This window comes from Lepidothrix coronata, unplaced genomic scaffold, assembly GCF_001604755.1.
Source record: "Lepidothrix coronata isolate B3197 unplaced genomic scaffold, Lepidothrix_coronata-1.0 Scaffold29, whole genome shotgun sequence".
Classification (NCBI taxonomy): domain Eukaryota; kingdom Metazoa; phylum Chordata; class Aves; order Passeriformes; family Pipridae; genus Lepidothrix; species Lepidothrix coronata.
In genome coordinates this window covers 6,039,809-6,058,730 of record NW_016690209.1, presented here as the reverse complement: position 1 = coordinate 6,058,730, position 18,922 = coordinate 6,039,809, and positions in this window count along the sequence as shown.

Below are 18,922 nucleotides of genomic sequence, written 5' to 3'. Positions count from 1 at the left end.
GGTGGCACCATCCAGGGATGGTGCCTGCCCTGGCTTGGGTCCACTCCCCTTTCCCCACCTTTTGCAGGGGAGCAAAATGTGACCCCAGGGCTGCTGGACATCCCTGCATTAAGTGCCCTCGTGGCATGATAAATTCCACTTCCAGACAGGAACATGTATATCTATGTTTTATATGAACATATATATATGTCTGTATGTTAGTGTGTGTCTGTACGACCAGGTTTGCTGGAAATCTGGGTCTCTTTGACAGCCTTGGCAGTGATGGCTGGGTGAGGGGCTGAGGAGCCCATCCCATCCCAGGCAGGAGGAGTGCCTGAGCCTGCTCTGCACTGGGAGAGAGAAGAGGCTGGAAGGACTGTGAAGCCTGTAACACCGTCAGAGCTGCCCGTGTTCACAGCATAGCCCAGCAGCAGCTCAGCAGTCCACATGCCCCCGCCCCCTGCCCATCCTGCCGAATAACCTAAAAGCCTCCCAGGCTCCCTTCCCAGGCCCGCTGGGTGGAATAGGGTTTTCCAGCACTGTGGGTCTGGGATCACATCCATACCCGGCAGGGAGGTCTGACTTGCACAGACACACATGCACACACATAGCCTGCAGCACTGTGGCAGAGACCTTATGCCAATGGGGAGTGTGCTAGTAGGGTCTGCAGGACCCCAGCCTCCAAAAAACTGCCTCCTCCCTGTAGGAGCTGAAAAAGTAGTCCCTAACTAAAGCATGGCAAGTCCAGTTTTTGGCTGAGAGCCCATGAGATTGCCCAAAGAAGAGTTTGACTCTAAACCAGTTCTCGCTGTCACCCAGAAGCATGTCACCCGTGAAAAGTGTATGCTTGGACATTGCCATCCCCAGAGATGCCCTTTTCCTATAAGCTTGACTCCTTGGTTCAAAACTGTATGCTTTTCATCAAAGGAAAGAAAAAAGGGAGCGAGATTCTACAAAGGGACTAATAAAAAGCACAAGACTGAAAACTCCTGCTCCTAAACCCAGAAAAGAGTCAGTCTTGGTTCTTTCTCTCCACACATGGCAGAGAATTCCTGCACCTTCTGAGTTCACTTCTAAGAATGAAACACTCTGGCAAACAGGGTGAAAGGAGAGGGTGGAGAAGGGGGAATGAAGAGGATGAATGGGAGGGATCAGCCCTGCTCTTATCTGATGGCTGCTGAGTGAGGCATGATGAATTCCCCAGCAACAGGTCTGTTTTGTCAGGAGGCCTCTTATCAGATGGCACAAGCTCAGTGGTCTGGCCGTGGCCATTAATCACCCATCAGCAGCTCGCCTCCAAAGACAAAAGTTTTCCCCCTCCTTTTCCCTCTCGGCCCCAGGCCCTGCTCCCAAAAGCTGCAGGAAGAAACTTCCACCCCACCAGGGCTCTCACTCCCAAAGGAGTGCAGAAGATGGCCCTGTGCTGGGGATGCTGGAGACCCCAGTATCCTTCAGATAAGGGAATGGAAGAGGGTGGGAGGTGTGGCAGAGCAAACCACCCCAGCCCCATGAGTCCTCTCCCCCTGCCTGTGTTGAGTGCCAGGGACACAGTAGCAGGGACATACTACCAGGACCTGCTGGTGTCCATCCCTGAGCTGGAAGGAGCAGTATGGGCTGGAACAGCGGGGTAATGGGGCACTCCAGGCTTACCTACAGCCCCCTTTGCCTCACCTCTGCCAGCACAGCTGAAGCTGCAGAGCCTGTGGCACAGCATCACTGACACCAGGGGCTTTGGGGAGCAAGTTTAGGGGCCAATTTGGCTCCCCCACCAAACCAGGGGCCTGGCACCCCCTCGCCTGTGCTCCCTAATCCCCAGCCGTCCTCTCTGCACAGCTGCTGCCGGCTGCTGGGATCTGCACAGGGCTCTCACCTCACTCTGTTTTCACACGGTGCTTGTCTGCAGCATTCTGCAAGTTGACCTCTGGTAAGCCCCTTTTTATTTCATAACCTGTCTTTCCTGGGTTAGCTGGGACTCAGGAGTGCAGATGGCCCCCGCCCCAGGGTGTTGGGGTACAGGAGCAGCTGCAGCTTTGCAGTCATGAGAAGCAACTTTAATGCAAAGCAACTTCTTGGAGCAAAGGGAGAAGATGCAAATGTCCATATGTGTCATCTCATAATGTACGTGGGCCTATCAGAGCCCTAACATCAGGGTGGCCCCTAAAGGTGGGGGGACGCCTCATGATCAAAGATGTCCTTCTGTCTGACAACCCCTCACAGCACCTGACCTTGCACAGCCCCAGACCCCATGGGGACACCAGAAGGCTGCAACCCTGCAGGGCTGCAAACTGCTCTGGCCGTGAGACTGTCCCCATGTGTCACTGTGATGGCAGACTGGAGGGAAATGCTGGATATCAGCTCAAACATGGACATAGATCAAATCCAAGCAGGGGTAACCAGTGTTTCTGAGGCATGCAGGAATGAGGGTGGTGTCTGAGAGATGAGGGAGGCCAGGGGACAGGAAAGAGGGGGATACTCGGTCCCATCTGGCTGTAGGCATCTGACCGGGACCAAGAGTGATTGGAGTCCAGCTTTTCTGAGCTGGAGGAGTGACTGATCCACTGAGACACCTCCATGCAGCATGCTGCTGAACCTTTAAGACCTTCCATAGGCTTGGAGCATGCAGTGGTGAGGTTGTGCATAGGAGGCAGATGGGGCTGTGTTTGGGGTCACACTGTCTGGAAGCAGAGCAGGAGACCTCCTGCTCCAGTGCTCTGCAGGATGCAACAGGAGTGAGATGTCTGCCCCTGGCTGCAGCAGGACTGCAGGCTGGAAAATTTCTGTCAGGAGGAGAAAGGAGGGGGTTGGTGTCAGGAGCTGTCAGAGGGGGGATGGTGTACTCTTACCTCCCTCCACAGCCGCGCCAGGGCTGCCAGAGGAGCCGTCTGCGTGCTTCGGGTCTGGTGCCATCAGCATATGGGTGACATTTGTCCCTTGGTCATGCTTTCCCCATGCCCAGATGGTGCAAAGTCCTTGCTGTCCCCGTGTCAGCTGAGGCACGGGACAGGGATGCCAACTCCGCGGCTGACACTGAAGCCAGGCAGGTGGGGGAGTGCAGGCAGGGGGTTGCCACGTGTGGCTCCTGTTTCAGGGAGCTGAGCACATTCCCTCTCCCTGGGAGATTTTAAACCTTGCTGTCTCTTTTCACAAATGGGCCAGACAAGGTGCTTCTGCCCCCCTGACAGTATTTTTTCTTCTCCCTTTTCTGTGCAATCTCACATGAGCCACTCTGGGATGGGATTTATTGTCACCTTTAATGGGGGGTTACTGCCAGAAAATCCATACTGGAAAAGCAACAGTCTTCCACCCAGGGTCTGACTGGAGGTGAGGTCCATCACTGTGTGGTGGCAATCTGTTTGCTCAGCTTCTGGAGCATCCTGGATTGTGCCAGTGAGGCCAGCACTGGGCCCCACTGTGCCATGCCAATTTGATGTCACAGAGAGGAAAAAAAGCTGTGAATGAGAGTTCACGGTAGTGAGTAATGGAAAGCAGTTGTCCCTTGTAATGTCTGGCCATAAAATGTCAGATAGATGTAAAAGTTATAAATACATCACAGAGCAAATAATTACGGTGCAGTGCTATCTCCTTGCTTCAGGAGAGTTGCTGACCTCCCCAGGCATCTCCCAGCCCTGGTAGAGGAGCCAAGAGCAACTTGAGGGTGAGAGCTAAATGTGTGCAAACTCCCTTTGCTGGCAGGTCATGATCTGCTGCCCACGGCAGTTTGGGTGGGTGCTGGTGCTTGCAGGGGGTCTCAGACCTGTCCAGTGCATTGCTGAGTCTCATGGGTTAGATATCTGAGTATGTGGCGGTGTTGAAGGACAGTCTGTGCCCTGTTGGTGTGATTAGCTGGGTAAGAGCCAAGGGCAGACATATGCCCAGCTGCACTGACCCTGGGAAGCAGCAGCTGAGGACACAGACCATAAGATTTTAGGGGGAGGATGTTCTAATGGCAGGGAATTTCTCAACATGTGGGAGGAACAGCCTCCTCTCAGCTGTACAGCAGAGCACCATGGATAGGGGTGTTCTAGTACCTCCCAGTGAACCATATTGAAGGAGGAACAGGAAAAGTCCAGAAGATGCCCATTCCAGCCACCACTATGCAAATGGCACTGGCACAGCTGTCTGGACAAGGACTTAGAAGGTGCAGCATCCCCTCAGTACCAAACCAATGCAGCATTCAAAAAGCAAGGGACCGTGTGGATGCTCAGGAGCAGCATACAGAGCAGGGTCCTGCAGAGGACCAGCACAGACAGAGGGGCTCGGTACATTGCCCTCAGTGCCAAGAAATTACCCTCCAATCACTTGTCACTGTGGTGGGATGCCAGAATTTCCCATATATATATATATATATATATAGGTATATATGTATATATATATATATCTCACAGAATCACATAATATTCTGAGTTGGAAGGGACCCACAAGGATCATTGAGTCCAACTCTTAAGTGAATGGTCCATATAGGGATCGAACTCACAACCCTGGTGTTATCATATATATATATATACACACACACACTCACACATCTATACATGGCTGTAGCAGTTGAAGTAGACCCCAAACCCTTATAGAACATTCCTGAGAAACCTCTCACTTCTGCAGTGCCAAGACTTCAGAGCATGGTCTCAGAGCTCCGAAGGTACAACTTGAGGGTGAAACACAAGCCTGGCATGGAATTCCGGCAGGAGGGTTTCACAGAAGGGCAAGATGCAGAGGAGAAGGAGGACTCACAGGAACAGGTGCAGGCAGTCTTGCAATGCTTTACCCGGTCTACAAATACACCAGTGGAAATAGTGAGAGGAGCAGAGAGCAACGATGCAATAAATCTTTTAAAAGAAACAATAAGACCAGGACAGCTGGCTTAAAAAGGAGCATGTTCCCTTGGCTACCAGTGACTTCAGGAATGAAAAAAGTGGAGTGAGTGAGGGACAACATAGTGGCAGGGCAAAAACAATGATCCCAGAGAAATTTAAATCCTGGGATACTGAGAAAGATTCCAGGGCAAATTGGTTGCTTTTCAAAAGACTTGGAGGAGAGTTAGTCTCTGTCCAGAACACCATGTGAGGAAAAGAAATGTCAGACATTGCAGTGGTTGAGCAAAATACTGAAGAAAGAAAAGCAAAGAATATAGGAAATTTTGGACGTACTGAAGAGGGATGGGAAGAGAGGGTGCTGAGTGAACAAGTGTGAAGGAAAACCACTCATATGAGATCTTCTGTGTGCTTTACACATGGACGTTTCTTTCCAAAACTCATGAATTTTGTGACTAACTTTTAGCCCCCAGTGCCTTAGCCAGAGAAGCACCCTACCACTCTGATACCCAGCTCCATTCTCAGCTCACCAGTGTCTTAGGCTGAGTGTACACTCAATAAAAATCTATTTTCTTCTCTTTCCACATGGGAATTTGCTACTTTTTAGTTTCCTTGCCTTACTCTCTTTCTCTGGTGTTGTGAGACTCTAACAGAGTCTCCTGTGCTCCCCCCGAGTCTTCCCTTCTCCTACTCATAGTCCCTTTCCAAAACAAAATGAGAAGCAGCTTCCCTTCAGGCTGCCCCTGTGTATGCCCCCAGCTTGTTCTCTTGGCTACACTTCTCTTGAGGAACATGCTGGAATGCTAAAGCCATGGTAATGAGTAACACACTTCTTCAATGGGATGATGCTTTCTCAATGCACTGTGCTTTACAGCTACCATAAATAATGAAATCAGTATTTGTAAACTATACTTTAAGGAATCCATTCTTTTCCAGAGATTTCAAAAGCATGTCATTTTCCATATTGAGAAGTTTGCCAGTTCGTCTATTTTTAGAAATTCTCACTCTACTGATGTGGTCAAGGCAGTCCTTAAACAGAAAAGGGTGCCTGCCTCGAAGGTATAAACAGCTAGACATGTGATGGGAAATGCTTCAGAGGTGAGCTCGGCAGACTCCTAGACATCAAAGTTGTTGGGTGGTGAAACTGGAGGGACAAATCAGTGTTCAGGATGGGGAAACAGGCACTGAAAAACATCTTAGAAGTGACTTTTCTTGGAGACCTGAAGAATCCTTAAAATAGTCTCACGTCCCAGGAAATGAGACAGTGTGCCTCAGCCAGCAACGCACTTCCTTGGAAATCTTAATGTGTATAAACAAAAAAGTAGGAGGAAAAAGCCAAAATAACCTAAGCAAACAAGGCTGTCTGTGAGGCTCCTCTGGGCTCTGCACCTCTGCCAGACCCACCAGCTCCCTTAGATCTCTCATCTCTTTCATCCCTCCCTCCTCAGCCCTCAACCACAGCAGAGCCCTGGAGGCTGCCCAGGGAGCAGGGACAATCCTGCCCTGAGCAGGAGCAAGCCCCACAGATATAACAAGGGAAAACAGATCCACACCTGAAGACCTCCCAATGTTTGATATCTCCCAAACTTGGTACAGTCATGGATAGAGCTGATTGTGATCCTGCCCTTTTCCCAAGGTTGCCTCTTTGCTTCCAGTTCAGCACAGGATGATCTGGTGAAGCTGCTGGTACTTGGAAGCTCTTTGAAGCCTCTATTCCTAACTTGTTAAGTATAAAACAAAGTCTTACTGCACTTAACTTTTCGAAGATGCTGTTCTGTCCTAAGTGATCCTGTGTGAATGCTTTTTTTCTACTTTTTTTTCTACTTTTTCTTTTGCTTAAAATACATGTATATATTTATTTGGTTACTGGGTAAAAAAACTGTGTCATGCCTTACTGTAAGCCTGAGCTGGGGCTTTGATCCAAGATGACTCTCCAGTCTTCCTTTGAGCCATAACTTTCCCAGGCACTCCTGGACTCCTGGGCTGACCGTGCATTTGTTGGGGACCCATTAGGACTGGCTGTGACCCTGCAGCCAGGTGTGATCCCATTCCTGGCTGTATGGGATGAGGTGTGCACCATGGGGCAGCCCCTCTCCCTGTGCTTTCATACACCTGGAAGACCAAGAGTGGCGCTCAACACCTTGCAGGTGGGAACAGCCCTGCACTGTGGAGACCAGGCTTCTGATGCAGCATCCTGCCAGCCCAGGCATGGGCAGAGCTCATGGAAGGGTTTGCAGCTCCCCTTGCAGAACTTGCCCCAGCTCTTCTCCAAGCTGCCCAGCTGGGCTGGGAGGCAGTGACACACAGACACCTCCTTCTCAAATCTTTTTCAAACCACATGGCTTTTTCAAACCACGAGACTCCCATCAAACCTGGCCCTGCTCCAAGGTTCAGGCAGGCGGTGGTGGGGCGGGAGGAGGAGGGAAGCAGAGAGCAATCCATAACCTTTGTAGCACTCTTGAGAGCAGCTGTCTGGCAAATGTCAAGCACTGTCTAGGGCTATTTTGGGCATTTTATATTTATAAAGGATGCTTTGAGGTGGGGGAAGGGTGCAAAGGGGATTTTCTCGTTTCCAACACCTTAAGGAATAAAACCCTAGGAAGGAAAGTTCAAGAAGACTCCTTGGTTATGTGGCCAATGCCACATCTCATTGGAGCATCCTTGGAGGCTCTCAGATGGGCAGGACATTGGAGGAAGACCTTCTCTTGTGACTGGAGACCTCCAGAAGGAGGTGAGATCCAGGAGGTGGGATTCAGAGTGAGGATGGGGAGGGGCCTCATGCTATGGACATGCATGTGCCATTACTGCAAGGGGGACCAGCATCCCATGCCCAGGTCCCCAGGAGGACTCCTGGGTGAGAAACCACTGGCTTTTAAATGTCCTTCCTAAGGGATCTCAGAAATATAGCCTTAATTCTGGATGTTTTCCACTGCTGTCCCATGGGCCCAAACCTCCAAGCTCTGAAGAAGTCTCAGACTCCTTCACTTTGGGCAGAGCCAAGACCCAGAAACAAGATATTACAAGGAGGAGCAGATCATCTAAAAGGAAAGCATTCCTATTGACAAGAAGGGATGTTCTTCCAAGAATGGAAACAATTGCAGAAAGTCAATGTGCTTGTCTTTGCAAACTTTTCTTTTGGTAAGCCTGGAGAATAAAGTTGTTGTCATTTGTAATAGCTGGAGGGTTCAGTCCCTCCACAATATGTCTCTTTATCAGAAGCAAATACCACAAAAGTAGGATAAACAACCTCTCAATATTTTAATACTCTCAATACTATAAAATGTTACATGGTGTGTTTAGTGTTTTAAGACCGGTTGGGCCTGATCCATTTTAGGATTAAACTAGGATCAAACTAGGATCAAACTCCCTGCTGGGATCTCAGAGCCATCAGTGGCAGCACCAGGAAGAACCTCTCTTGTTAGCCCAAGACCAGCAACCACAATACCCATCTAACAGAGGGACAAAGGAGGAGTGGGGGTCTACAAACCAGCTATCACACTTCCCGTCCCAGAAAAATGCTGGCATGAATAATCCAAGACAGTTTTGAGAGCATCTGGAAGTTAGTACAGAGATGAGTAATACCTGATATGGCTTTGTCAAGAATGAGACACGTCAGGCCAATTTAATTTCCTTCAGCAGCGGGGTATAATGAGCCTGCAGATGGTGAAGCAGTGGTGGCTGTGGGATGGGGGTGCTGTGCCTGCCCTACCATAGGATGGAGGGGAGCAGGGCCAGGCAGGGAGGGCAGGATGGGTGCACAGGGAGCTGGGGGACGGTGCTGTGAGAGCAGCTCTCAAAGGCTCACTGTGGGGCTGGCAAGCCACCATTGAGCACTCCCACTATAACAGCCAGCATGGAGAAACAGAGAGAGTATTTATTAAATTTGCATGCCATGCAAATCTGGGGCCATAGACAGAAAAAGGATTGTGGCAAACTGGAGAAATGGGATTAAAAGCTCGGAGGAGGCTGAAGGAGGGGGGTGCTGTGGTGTGCTCCTGCAAGAAGGGGGCAGGGGAAGATGTCCCCTGGGCGGCTGCTGCTTGACTCCACCTTCACTGCAGCCTGGAGTTACAGAGGGAGCCCCAGGAGGTCAGGAGGGAGTCCCTCCTGAGGTGCTGCTGACCGTGGAAATGCAGACAGAAGAGGTCTCTGTGTAGCCCTATGGAGCCCGCAGTGCCTGGGTGAAGCAGGTGTCAGTCATCTGTGGGCACCCACTGCATCTGGGCTGGATGGACCGGAGCAGCTCTGGCACACAGGACTTGCCATGCAATTTATATTCCTTTAATTCACAGTGCTGTGGTCTGAGCCATTTCTGTATTAAGCTGAATTGGTTTAACAGGAGAAGCTGTCAGCACCAGCTGGGTGGCCTCCCTTATGGATAGTAGTGCAGGCAGGGTATAAACCAGCAGAAATCCAAACCCTCCTGCACTGGTCCCAGGCAGCTTGTCCCTCTGCAGTGAGGGAAAGAATGCCTAGGAGCAAAAACCTGGTACCCAGCTGCAGCCAGCTGCTTTCTGCCAGTGCTGGGATAAGGTATGACTTAAAATGAGCTACCGAAGGTCACAGTGAAAAATGAAACACGAGCAAATGCGTCTCCCTGTACCTCCTGCCTGCAATGGGAAGAAGCTGAAAGGGAGATGAGACTGCAGGAAAGCTGGGCACCCCACAGCTGAGAACCAGCAGAGCTGTGGGGCAGCTGCCAAGCCTGGGCAGGGATGGCTTTCACACACAGCAGTGCCAAACAGAAATGGAAAAGGGTTAACTTCTGTCTATGTCAGCCTGTGGAGCCAGCATGGAATCAACCCCCTTGCATCCTGTTTTTCCGTGCTCTCAGAAGAATGTAAACCTTTTTAAACAAAACCCAAACTTTTTAGGAAAGGAAAAAAAAAGAAACAAAAAAATAAAGCAGTCTTAACTGTTATTTGTGGCAAACCCCAGCAATCCTCAAATCCCCTGGTGGGGAGGCACTGAGACCTGCTGACAGCTGAGCCCTCTGGTGGAACGCGACCCCCTTCTTGCCACCCGGGGTGGATGTGACATCCCAAAACTGTCCTCCCCTAGTCCCAGGGCAGAGGCCAGACACATCCTGAGCCACTGTGGCCCCACAAGGGCTCGTGCTGAGCGCTGGGAGCGGGACCCTGACTCGGCGACAGGCTGGGGTCAGCGGGGGAGGCTGGGGCAGGGCAGGAATTTGCCGGCGGGCGCTGGCTGCCTGGCTGGTCCCCCGATGGCGAGGCCACGTGGTTTCCCTGCGCAGGGAAATAAAAGCAAGGCTTTGAAAGTTGGCGTGTGACAGAGCGTCCCCCCGGGGAGTGGGGCAGCAGCGAGCGCGTGCGTCTGTGAGCGGCCCTGGCCGAACGCCACGCTCCTTCCGTTTATTGACGGTGGTTTATCAGGGGCTGCGGGCTGCGATAAAGATTATGAAAATAAAAGGCATCTCCAGCAGGCCGGGCGAGAGCAGGCCCTGCCGTTGCTTTCCCACACTGATTAGGATCTGGGCAGGCTTCGGCACTCCAGATCTCCGATGAAAGCAGCAGGACCGGCAGCACTTCCCTTCCTGGCCCCCGCTCAGGGCCAGAGGCAGTGAGAGGTCAGCAGGCTGCACGCTGTGCACCACACAGCACACACTGTGCTTCACATGAGGCACCACGCTGGGCACTGTGTGCACCACATCACACCACATCACACACCAGGCACCGGGCACCACACTGGGCACTCTGGGTACCACACCACACCACATCACACACCAGGCACTGGGCACCACACTGAGCACTTCGGGCACCACCCTGTGCCACATGGCATACCAGACACCGGCCACCTCACCGGTCACTCCAGGCACTCTGCATTGGCCCCCATACTGGGCACTGCACCACCCACCATTCACAATTCTGTGTAAGCCAGGCACTGCACACTGTGCACCACACCACGCACCCGGGCACTGTGCACCCCACACCAGACACCATCCTGATTCCCACACTTCTCTGTTGGAACCTGGGGATGGATCTGCAGCTTTTCCCTTTGAAGGAGCCCATGCATGTGGGGCAGCACCCATGTAAGACATGTGGCTGGGATGTATCTGGGGCAGAACCAGGTCTGTCCCCTGTGGAGACAGCATGGTCCCTGCCCTTGCTGGCAGCCATCCCCATCTCCAGGATGTTGGCCAAGGTCACGTCCCCTTTCCGCCAATTGTTTGGTGGTGGCTGGGCTGTGGCTTCCTCCTGGTCATGAGTCTGACTGTCACCCTGGCGTGAGCGCTGGGGCTGGCACCTCAATCCCTGCTGGGCACAGGCACTTCCAGGGCAGGCAGGCTCCAGGGAACAGAGTCTTCTGCAACACCTCCAGAATTCACAAGGCTGCATTGCCAGGCAGTCTGGGCAGAAACGCTCCGGCAGACAGGGAGCAAAACACAGGGTGTACTGGCTAGAAAATAGAAGTCTGATCTGACTGCCTCTGGGGTTAAAAGGAATGTGGGCAATGGCAGTAATGGAAGGTTCTGTCCCCCAAGTGCTGCAGGGCTTGGAAATATTCAGTTAAGTGTGGGTTTTGTGGGGTATGATTTTATTGCCCCTTTTCACCTCCAGCACACTCTTGAAGAGGTGCTGGGAACCGAAGCACTTAAAAGCAGCTCATGATGAAACCTCAAACCACACAAATCATGCTTGGTCTGGGGTTTTCTCACAAGCTCGGAGCACCGGCTGGGTCCTCAAAGGAGCCGTGACTCCCTGAATGAGGTTGGCTCGCAGCTTGTGGTTTTAAGAGAAATGCAGCTCCTCCTCCCTGACACCTTCTCCCTTCTTATGGATTGTTTCCCTGCTTGAAAAAAATCAGGTGGATGCTCAGAGGCAAACTTTGCTTCGAGTGGTGCAGGATCCCTGCACAGACCCTCCTGGTGCCCCGGCAGCCCCCCCCCGCCACCCTCTGCAAACCAAACAGTGGGGAGGGCTCTTCCCTTTCTTACACCGAGTGTAAAGATTTATGGGACCCTGGCAACAGATCAAAAGCAAATTCAGTCATTTACAGTAAAATCAAAGTAGGCAGAACAATGAATATGAAGCGAGGTTAAAACACCTTGTTACAGGAACAAATTGTGCAGCTGACATCAAAATAATGGAATTTATGTCCCTGCTGGTTGAAGCCAAATTATTTTCGGTGACATTTGTCTAAGCATGAGCTCCGGGAGACGTGCTTGATGCTGCTGCTGAGATATTTTGGGTTCAGGCACCAGCCTCACACATTGGAGTTGCAGGCAGAAGGTGGCCAGTGGAGGGCTGACCACGGAGCCCAGGGCTCAGAATCTGGTCCCTGTCAACTGTTTCCCATCCTCTGGAGTGGGATGATGTGGGGAACCCCCTACACCTCCTGGGGTGGGTGATGCACTGCCTGTGTGGTCTGTATAGGACTTGCCCCAGCTGGAAAACATGGATGTGTTGCTGCTGCTGGCACCTGCCCAGGAGATGCTGCTTGCTTCATAATGAATTCAGTGTGCCCTGTAGCCTCAGAGCCACATATCAGGTGTGACAGGCCCTGCATGCTGCTTGCTCCTCACCCGAGGTGGCCTCCTGTCTGGGAGGCATCGCCAGCTCCCTGGGTGGCAGCCGGAGTTTCATCCCACCCCTCACCTCCTTTGTCTTCCCATCACTTTTGGGGGCAGTATGTCCTTTTTCCTTGCCTGCCTAACCCTGGCTGTGCTCATATATCTCGCGCTTGCCTGACTCTGGCATGTCCCAACAGATGACACAGCTCTAAAAATCCACTTACTCCTTCCATGTCCCCCCATCACAGAAATAACCCCACTGCCACCCCCAGGACATGGATTGGGCTGCCTGGTGCGTTGGGACAATCCCTCCCTGTCTCCTGCCCATGGCCCTTTGCCAGGCTGGCAGCCCCTTGTGTGAGATGACCACTCCCGGGAAGGCAGACATCACATCCCACTCCAGCAGCTCAATCTGCGTGCGGCATGGCTGGGCTTGTTTTGAAAATATATTGTGAAGCACTTCATTGCTATGGAGACTTACTTTATGGACAAATAAATATTTGGCTGTTTTTCCTCTTGCCTTAAAAGTCTGTCCCTTCTCCACTGTCTCTGCATCCTTTCAGCTCTCTATATGGGTGTTGTCTTGCAGGGTCTCTTTGCTTCTTCAGCCTTTCTTATCCTCCTCTCCTGTCTATGCTGTGCATCTCTGCATGTCCTTCGTCACCTCTCAGTCTCCTCTTCCTCCTCCTCAGCCTTTAGCTCAGTGTCCTGGGGACCATCCAGCATGAGAGAGAAGGAGGCTCCCTCCCATCTCCATTTTTAAGCATTTATGCATTTAACGAGAATCAAAATTATTTTATCCTCTTAATTCTTGAGATTTGCATCCCAGCAGCAACAATGCAGCTGTTTTCAGCTTTCCTGGTCCCAGTGCTGTCTCCTTGGTTGGACTCCACTTGCCACATCATGTGTTTCAATCAGGATGGTCAATCCCATCAGAGTTGCTCCTCTCTATGGCCCCCATGTTTCTTTTGGGATATTTTGAGGTGTTTCAGGAGATCTGGGTGAAGATTTTGCTTTGCACAAAATTTTGCACAAGCAAGATCTTCGCCCAGATCTCTTGAAAACCCCCAAAAGCCATTAAAAATAGCAACTGGCAAAGCAACACCACCAGTTCACTGAGCAGGGGAAGGGAAGGCAGGATACAAATGAACCTCCTTCATTAATAAATCCTAACAGCTGTGGAAAGTTTGAGGCAAGTGAGAGCACCCAGACAGAAAATTAAAAAACTAATAAAGTCCTCAGTGTGGGGGCACTGGCATCAGGTCAGTTTTACTTCTCTAGGCACCTCGTAAAGAGACATTCCAGGACACTAACTCATAAGGGAAAGCTGCAGGGGTCAAGGAGAACAGTGGAAAGCTAACCATGGTAACTCAAGTATACTAGAAAGGCAGCAGAAAACCAGCAAGGAGTTGGGTCTTTTTCTTTTCCCCCTTTTTTTTTTCTCTCTCTGTTGGTTGTTGGGCAAGCAGAGCCTGCAGTTGGAGGATCATGGTGGGTATGGTGGGACAGCCAAGCAGAGCCTCAGTGAAGAGCCCTATCTGTTGAAATGGTTGGGAATGGGAACCTGAAGCACAGGCTCTTTCCAAGCCAGGAGCAGAAGCTGCTCACTGCCCTCTCTCCCACACTGCCTGACCCAGCTGCACCACTTCTGGTCTGGGGATGTGCAATAGCTTGACATTGTACTCTAAAATGCACAGTACACTTCAGTGTTAACTGTAAATCTAAATAGTGATGTGTTGGTGTAATGAGGGCAAAAGCTGAAAATTATTCCTTAATATTTTGTATTTTGTTTTGTGCCCCCAGCTGGTGCTGAAGCTCTTACCCCTGGAGCCCACGCCCTGCCTTCCCACTGCCTCCCCTCCAGAAGGTGGGGAAAACACGGACCCTGGGGTGGAGGGAGCTTCTCGCCTACAGCACAGCTCTGTGTGGAACCAGGGATGCTCTCAACTGGGTGGGGGGATGTGCGTGTACCCCCTTACAAGGGAAGCTGCATGCTGTGCCTTTGGGGGCCCAGCACTATTCCCAGGAGCTTGCTGACCTCTCTCTCTCTCTCTCTCTCTCCTCTTTTCCAGCCTTCAAGGTGGAAAGAGTAAGGGAAGAGAGTAGTCTTGCCTGCACTGGGAGATCAGACTCACAGTGAAATTCCAGCCTGCAAGTGCTTTTTGCAGCTCTTTAAAATAGGCAAATGCGTATATATGTCAAGAGCAGCTTCCTGGAAGTGGGAAGGGATGGGATGAAGGGAGGAGGCCTGGATACACATTTGTCCCATGGCCAGGCAGCACACCCTGGGAGCGAGCAGCCAGGGCAGAGTGAGATCCAGGCTCAGCATGCTGCCATCCAAGAGAACCTCTCACAGGGCTCCAGCCGCAGCATAAAAACCTCCTGCCAAGTCCTGGGCTGGAAACATCCCTCAGCCATGGCTGTCTATCAGGCACCTGGACCAGGATGCACAGCTCTTGGTCTGGCTCCAGGGGAGGGACACCTTGGGAGCACGAGGATGGTTATTGCAGAGGAGTATGAGGTGGCTTCCTGGTCCTTGTCTGGTGGCCAGAAGCAATCAGAGTCCCAGTCCCACACCCTCACCCTGCCACAGCTGACCAGAGGTTTGGCCCTTGGCTCTGGTGCTGTGCCTCTGGTTTGTCTGTTGGCAAATTCACCTCGTTGTTTGCATTGCCTGGAATCCCAGGATCCCACGGTTCGAGTGCTGGCCAGGCAGCCCTGCCCTGCCCTGCTCTGCCCTGCCTGCCCTGCCTGCCCTTCCTGCCTGGGGACGCAGCACTCTCCCTGAGACAGGCAAGGACCAAGGACCACTCATGGGGTCTCTCAGGGCTACCAGGGCAGTGTGCCGAGCCCTGCTGCCCACACAGTTTGCTGAATGAGCCCCTGTGGTTTGCCTGTCAGTGAGAAGCAATGTGCAAATGTGGAAGCAGCTGCATTGAATATTTCAGCACAAAACCGTGAGTTTCCTTGGCTTTCCAGATCCCAGCCTGGAGGCCACTTTCACAGCCAAGCTATAAACCTTGCAATCAGGGGTTTCTAATGGAAACATTGACATAACCTGTAGCTGACAGAGCAACAGCTCCGTTCACATTAAGCCTGAGTTTTCATCCCTAATCCCCCCAGCTCCTGGCCTGTCTCAGAAACGAACCTGTGCAGCTGGCTGAGCATCCCGAGGGACACAGTGGGCGGCTGGGCTGGGGGGGTCGCAGGGGTTCGGCTGCTCCCTGCAGTGCCAGCCCCGACCTGCCGCACTGCAGGCAAGGGGCTGATGGCTGGGGGAGCCCTTCTGCTGCAGCACAACGGTCCTCTGCCACCAAAAAGGCAAAAGAAAAAGGCAGAGTGGTTCAGTTGGTTGTAAAAATTAATGAGTTCAGATACAGACTTGCTTTATTCCGGTCCAGCTGTGTAACCACGGCGATCGTGTCCGGCACACTAGACAGTTACATCAGCTCCACACCCCTGTACAATAAGACTCTGTTTGATCTCAGAAACAAGATCAGACTCCTGGGCTTTGCACATCCTGCTTCCTACATATGTAAAATCATTTTATTACCAGCCAGGAGAGTTCATCTAAGCCGCTCTTGCTGTGCAGCTGATGTGGAGAGAACATGCCCCTGTCTGCACTTCTTTTACCAGATGGAGATCTACAGAGAGATTGCAGAGCTGCTACTTCTCCAAATTTGTTTTGTTCTATTGGTTATTTTTTGTTGTTGTTGTTGTTGTTTTTTGTTGTTGTTTTTGTTTTTGGGTTTTTGTTTGTTTGTTTGTTTGTTTGTTTGTTTTTTTGTTTGTTTTTCAAATTCCTTATCTTAGATTGGAAACTCGGGGGGCAGGACCTGAGTGTCATCCTGTGCTTGTGCAGTCCCAGCACAGTGGGAGGTGTGTATGGCTCAGCTCTCCTGAATATAAGTGATAAATAAGCAGCCATGTGTTTTTGCTTGGCTTTACCCCCTTTTGTCCTATCTGCCTAGGAGAGGAAGTTCCTATAAAAAGTCTGCTCTGCCCTTCAAATGTCTGTTTAAATCCCCCTCTGTTTGTCAGGTCCATAAGACACTGGGGAACTTACAGATATTTAGCATCCTCCTTGTGTTTGAACATTTACCCTACCCCACATGAGTAACCCCACTGTCACCAAGGCAGTTATGAATATGCCCAAGCTGCTGCAGCCTCATCCTGACCAGCCTCAGCACCAGGACTCTCTTTTGCTGATCACAGATCACTCAGCAGTGTTACAAGGCACTGTCTCCCTTTTAACCATGGCTATTCCAGTTACATGTTACCACTGGTGCTGTTCTGTCATAGGCCTGATGTATCCTGACCACTGAGCTGCAGGACACGGCTGTTGTGCTGGGTGGCACAGCACTGGTGTGCAGGGACTGCTGGGTTTCAGGATGTATCTGCAGCACTGGCACACATCACTGCATCCCAGGATGCCTCTGCAGCACTGGTGAGCAGAGAGCGCTCCAGGGCTCACCCAAGTGACAGCACATTCCCACAGAAAATACACTTTTCAGCCCAGGTGTTCTCTGCTGCTGATGTCTGCAGGGCTGCATAGCCAGAGCTCAGTGACTCACTGCACACAGGTCATCCTGCAGCTGCTGGGTGGTAACTCTTATTTGCTGCTCACTTGTGGTTGGATTTAAAGCAGCTCAGGCGAAGGGAGGGGAAATCCCCTCCTTCCCATCCCAGCCCTGCAGAGTCATCCAGTCTAACTGGAGCAGCTACTCTTAAGTGCATCTAGTTTAGGGCCTTGCTTTACCCTGAGCTTCTAGATCAGCTCTCCTGGTTTTGTTAAATTTCCAGTCCAAAGGCTTCTGGGCTCTTACAGCTCTGGAGAAAGCTCTTTGAGACCTAGCCCAGGTCACACACCCTGTAGTGCAGAAAGCTAACACCAGGACAAGTCTGTTCAGCAGCAGCAATGAAAATTTCCGTACTCACCATCCTGTTTGCAAAGAGAAACCAGTGACCCAGTATACTGCCCAATGTAGTACCTGCCATCATGGGCATGGGCATCCTCATCCCATACAGCCCCCATACACCTCCTTGGCAGCTTGGGAATGCTAACCTGCTTGAATCAGACATGACAAAAGATGCTGATGAATCCCTTTTGCTGAAAGCCAATGCCACACATGTGCCAAACCAGATTAAAGTTCAGCTTTCCTGTGTATGTCTCCTGAAGAGCTTTGCAGATCAAGTCATGCACTTGGGCCACTGTGCCACTGTTCTGACTCACATAAGATGTGAGTCCCCTGTACGTTCCATCCTTTCCTCCTGGACCCATGAGTCAAACAGGGATCTCATCCCCTTCTGGGGCCTTTCCCTCTAAGACTTGGTTTGGAGGCTGGCACATACTTGCAGGAGAGGAGGCTATAGGAAGCTCTGGCCACTACTGTCCCAGCTGCTTTCATGCTCTTAAGTGTGTATTTATCCCATTGCTGCCTGACTTCCTCCTCCCTGGGTGCTCCCCAGCTCTTCCAGAAACATTCCAGGCAATTTTCTACTGCATCTTGCCCCATCCTCTCTACACCCTGCTTTTTGTAAGCCGATTTTGACCTCAGCTCAGGACCATGTGTGCGTGTTTTTTACAAGCAAAGCAGACCAAAAAAACCCCAACCGCCTCTCCAGCCATTCCATCGCAGTGCTGGAGTGCCTGCCACTTCCAGTGGCTTTTCCTGTTGTCGGTTTGTAATTACCTTGGGATGCCATTCCCCACATTGCTCCAACAACTGGGATTTAAGGCCCTGCAAAGAGCAGAGCTGCCTGATCTCCAAGCCCTCCCAGGTTTACAGCCAGCATCGTTCTCATTAATCATCTTCTGTCAGATGGGGAATTTGAGCAACCCCAATCCTAATCGGAATATGGAAGGGAAGCCCTCCCTGTCCCACCCTCCCCTGTTTGAGAGCCATGCTCGAATAAACAAAACCTGAAAGGGCCAAGGCAGCTCAAAAGGAAACTGTAAACGATCCCATCTGTGAGCCTTGGCGAATATCTCCTCCAGGAGGGGGGCGTGGGGGAGAGAAAACAAGTTGAAGGGTCTTTTTTTTTGCACTCAGAAGGAAATACCATTGCATTCAAACGTTGCTACTGCTCCAAATGTCATTCCAGAGGCCAGACCCAGGCTCCTCCTCAGACAGGTCTCTAATCCTGGATGGTGGCAGGACCCTTTGAGAGAGATTGTCATTTGCAGAGATAATTAACAGTAAAGCCGTTCACATGGGTGAACTGAACTCAGGGTTGAAGATGTGGATCAGGGAGCAAAAGCAGATGATGTGTGTAGAAGTCATATTCCATAGTGATAAGTGTGTTTTGCAAGGCAGTAAAACAACATCCCTGCTCACACTGGAGAACTCCAGCTTGCCATCTTCCTGTCCATGACTCACAGGCACTGGTCTCTGGGTGCTCAGTTGGTCTTGGTGCTCAGAGCTTAGTGAGTGGCAGCTGGCTGGGGACCTGGAAAAAGGCAGGTCCTGGGGTGGAAGCCAGGAACAGCAGCATCTGGGTTAGGCAGCCAGCCTGGAAAGGTTGTCTGTGCCCAAGTTTAGAAAGTCAGGATAATCCAGGAGCCTCCAGACATTCATTATCCTCTGCCCATTCTTGAAGC